The following is a 5,412-nucleotide window of genomic DNA, read 5'->3' on the forward strand; positions in this document are numbered from 1 at the left end:
TATTTTAGACCATAACATCTATAAATTTACTTGCAATTACATAAAAAATAGCCAATGTCAAAGAAGAGCACTTCCAGACCTTGCAATTTCTTGAATGGACCACAAAGATTCATCCTCTTCTATCTTCTGTCAGCTTCATCTTCTCATACCACCACAAATCATACAGGCAATCTGATTTACAAATAGCATCCCACTATTCTCCAGAAACTGCTTCACAGGAACTCTAGTCCTACATTAATCACCTGGCTCCAAAACAAAAGGAACTAATACCCATCAAATCTATTGTCATCTGATGAGCCAAGTGAGTCTCTACTCAACCATCCTGCATAGAAACCAAGTTTTCCTCAAATAATACCCTATCATCTTATAATAGGACACATTGGATAATGTGATCCTGGGCTCCCTATACCTAGGAAAAAAGACCAGGTGACCACAACTGGAACACCTTTGATGAAATGTCTGCTCAATCAGGATTGATACTGGGTTAAACAACAGTAATTCATTCCCTTCTTTCAATCAACACTAGAAAAGTAAAAGTTATATACAATACCTCCACTACATTCCCAGCATACATCAAAGACAGTAGATAAAGCAACTACAGAGGTCATATTTGTCCAATAGAAACAAATGACAATCATGATGTATGAATAATGCATTAAACCCATCATGAACTCTGTTAGTCTTGCTTCGGAGCCATCTCTCTACAATAAATACAACAGATGTGTGAATTATATATAATTGTAAATAATTCACATAGACAACGAAGCGAAAATTCTAAAATTGAAAGATCCCTGGACATGTGAGGAGTACAGTTGCCACAACTACTTTTAAGTCTCCCAATCCACACCTCTGAATGAAAATACCATCAGTATAGTCCAAACAACCTTTATATCAGATTCAGAATTCATCCAAAGCTAGGACCATATGCCATACACCCCCTACACAATTCAGGCTCACAACAAATAAATTCACTGCAACATAAATTTCTTTTCCTCAACAGGCCCAGCTCTATTTAACGTTATCCCAAAAGAAATCAAAGAAAAAGATTGCATCACTTTCAAATGAAACCTGAACAAATTTCTTCAAGGGACACCACACTACACCAGCTACTTATACCTGGATATATCTCAGTCAACAACAGCTCCCTACTTGAATGAGCCATATCACAAAACTGAACTTAAAAATGACTTAACAGATCCTATCAGGTGATGCTGTTAAGTTAGACATGGCCTGGTTCAGTATTTAGCCAAAACATATCTAAATTATATAAGTTAAACAACTTTCAAACAACAAGACATATAACACATCAGATCACTACAAAAATATCTTCCTTACTCAACTTAGACAAGCACAAAATAATTACCTGTAACAATAATAACTTCATTGGCCTCATACATAATGCTGGAATGCACACTATCAACAATAAGTGTTGGAGAACTTGCTTCCTTATTGAGTGCACCTTGGCAGTCTTTGTTGTGGATACTATCAGAATCTATAGGCATAGAAATGAGCTGGACATTTGAAGAATACAGGTCTGAACTGTCACATTGCACCTCATATAATTCAGTACTACATATCAGATCATGCAGTATGATTCTTGGTAACTAGTCACATGATATAACTGTCACTTGTTATTGTTCAGTTGACTACGTGTGTCATGAGGTTACTTTGTCAATGGTGTTAACTATAATCAAAGGTGTTCTTTCTCATCTTAATGAAATTTTCAAGCAATTTCACTAACAGGCTAAGCAATCATATTGAGGCTACTTTGGTGGAACTGCATATTTATGCATGAGTTCTGGCAGCAGATAATCATGATGTTACCTGCAAAAGAAGTTATTGAATACATGGGATGGAGATGACAGTCCTATGTGTTTAGGATGAAAGCAATCTTTCATTAAATCATAAAATATCCAGAATGTTTATAGCTCTCCTGTGACACAATACAAATATCAAATTCAGAAATATAATCGTAACGTTAATAAAAGCTTTTTCAATGCGACTGATATTTTACCAGAATCTATCTACAACACTCATGTTACTTTTCTATATTAAAGTGACAGTTGTATTAGAATAAAGATGATATTAATGGAAAATTTGTCTTACCAATAGCCTTAGCTTGAGAGAAAAAACAAGAAAGATAGCTGGAAATAGAGATTTAAGGATTCATGAATCAAACTATACTCACGATTTGGGTTTGGCTTTCAATATCATGAGGTGAGTCTTCAATACTTATACCATTTCTTTCTAGCATTAAAAAATTCACTGCTTCAAGGCCCATGTCTTGTGATCATAAATCATTACAGTTTGTATACAAGCATCATACAGTCTACTCTTCACTCTGAAAATCTGTTACCAGCAGAGCTTCCTGAACTTCTTCCAGCTCATTCTTACTCCGATAACACCCACCCATCACTGCTAAGTATTTGTAGGTGTACAGTGTATCTTTATTTGACTGTCTGTGATCCTACTTCACCTCTTTTGCATCCATAGTTTATACAAAGTACACTGCATGGAATTTCTACCTATATTTCTTCTGCATATCAAACATGGCCATTTCCCTGATTCTAGTAGTGCCATGTATTCTTTCTTATTAAAACTTTAATCTTTGTTAAATTTATTTCATGCCCCTCAATTTCAGATTTTGCTCAATGCCTGGAATTTTTTTGCTGCTCCCTTTTATCCAGTCTTTTATGGCCCTGCTTGCATCATGTATCATCCACAAATCTAGTCAGTACCCCTCAGTAGATTGTTTTGTAGAAACTTCCAGTTAATCACTATCCTTCCTACATCTGTCATAAGTATCCACTACAATGTCTCTGAATCTGTGACCAACTAAACGTTTTTTCAGTTTTTGTATCTTCCTTCTCCTAATGGCCTTTTTCCTCCGTGTCTGTCTAGTTCTCACACAGATGTTGCTAATTTATGTTGAATGGAACATTCTTCAGCGGGGAAAGGATTAGTATTAACATCTGCCTATTTTCTCTCCTGGAGGAGATAAAATCTATCTGGTCAGTGAGTTCATGTGATTGGTAAGTGATCAAGTGGCTGGCTGGTTTTCTGAAGTTTGTATAGGAGATAGATTATCAACTATCTCCAGAAGCCTTGATTCTTCATTTCCTGTACTATACCCACCCATAACCTCTATGTATACCAAAGAACCATCATGGGGTTGCCTAACATGTCCATTAAAATCAGCAGCTATGATAATGATGTCACTATCATTTGTTGTTGAGGTAGTTAACAGGAAATCCCTATAAAATTAATTCTATTCATACACCAATCCTGTTTGTGACACATATACAACAATAACTGTCATAGTTGTTTTGTCTATGACTAAATTAATTATTCTGGGGATGTATTCTATCTGAATTTCTGAGATAATGAGCTATCATTATTACTTGCAAACATTTGAATTTGTGTCACAGTTAAAATGTTTCAGTTTTTGTACATTCCAGTTCATGCCCCTATGTCTCTTAGTCTTTCAAATGCTGTAGGTGCTAATGAGGTCTATCTTTATGTATTTCTGATTTGTTTGCTACAACACTCAAGAATTACAGATTCTATAGGCCATGAAAATAAATGTGAAGTGCAAGATTTTGTTATGTACAAGGAACTTATCACATGGGTATAGAATGTATGCATATAGGATGGTCTCTTCCATTATTTTGATGTATGAGTATCTGGCTGTCCAATCAAATGGGTAATTTACTTGTAGAATAAACAAGTAGCTAAGTATTCCAGACACATGTCCTTCTCATAATTCACATGTGGAATCAACGTAACACTTTGTGATAAAGCTGGACTTTTGAATTATAAGTACAATCCAAAAGGCTTCTACAGACTCCATCTACAAAATTGATTCACAAGGCTTGGGTCAATCCTAGGCTATGGTAAAGGTACTTGCTCATCATGCCATGCAGTAAGCTTGGACTCAGGACCTCATGGTTTTGTGTGAATACATGTATTTGCTAAATTTTTTAAACAACTACTCAATACTGATGTAGAATGCAAGTATTTATTTATAGCACTGAGGAAACTCTGTTGCTGGTTTTCATACATATCTTTAGTCTTATCCAATGGAACAAAAATGTTCTTAGAATTTTTAAGTACATGTGTGACTCTGTGGTAAGAAGCTTGATTCCCAAACACATGGTTCCAGGCTCAGTCCCAGTGTGTGGCACCTTGGGCAAGTATATTCTACTATAGCCTTGCGCTGACCAAAGCCTTGTGAGTGGATTTGGTAGACGGAAACTGAAAGAAGCTCGTGTATATGTATATATCTATGTGTGTGTGTGTCTTTGTTTGTCCACACACCATCACAGTTTGACAACCAGTGTTGGTTTGTTTACGTCCCCATAACTTAGCAGTTCAGCAAAAGATATTGATAGAATAAATACTAGGCGTAAGAAATAAGTCCTGGGGTTAATTTGTTCAGCTAAAAACCCTTCAAGGCGGAGCTTCAGCATGGCCACAGTCAAATGACTGAAACAAGTAAAAGAATATTGTTCTTAATTTTTCATCGCAACTCTTTTTTTAATAACCTCTTTATTAAGCCGAAAAGATGAGCTAATAGTTAGTTCAATAATTTGATGCAAGGGAGAAATTTACAGGAACTAAAACTATATTTATCTATCAGAGATAGTTGATGCTGTCATTATTGAAAAATAGTACCTTCTGTTTCCTGGATGAGATATTTCAAATACATTTTATTTATCAGGGTAGCTATATTTTTCTTTGAAAATTTTGTGTTATTTCCTGGTTTAGTTGGCTGCCAAGATGATCCAACAATTCATGAAGCAGTATAATAAATTAAAAACAAAACTACATGAATGTGTATACAATTAAGCATAATAGTACTCAACATGATGTAGAGGTGACTAAGAAATCTTCCAAGTTGTCAATTATAGTCTCCTGATAAAAGCATCAACAAAGTTGTTTTAGATTGACTATTCTACCCTATTACCATCATTGTTCTTTCAACATTCATTTTCTTCTATGCTTGTATAGGTGGGACAGAATTTGTTGAGGCAGATTTCCTTCAAGATGCTCTTTCTGTCACTGATCCTTACCTGTTTCCAAGTAAGGCAATGTTTTCCCATGGCCAGGCATGCTTTCAAAGAATATTGAAAATGAACAACACTCATTTACAACTGTCATGCAATGTCAAGACAAGGAACACATACATGATTATACATGACAGGCTTCTTTCAGTTTCCAACTGCCAAAACCCTTTATGATGAGTCAGTTAGGGGCCATAGTATAAGACACTTGCCTAAAATGCTTTAAAGATGGACTGAACCTGAAACCACATGATTGGGAAGCAAACTTTTTAATCATACAGCCATGCTTATCACAAAAATTAAAACCAAATCTTAAAAGAATAAAATAAAAAAAAAACAAACACCATTA

This window comes from Octopus bimaculoides, chromosome 1, assembly GCF_046866305.1.
Source record: "Octopus bimaculoides isolate indiv1 chromosome 1, ASM4686630v1, whole genome shotgun sequence".
Taxonomy (NCBI): Eukaryota; Metazoa; Mollusca; class Cephalopoda; order Octopoda; family Octopodidae; genus Octopus; species Octopus bimaculoides.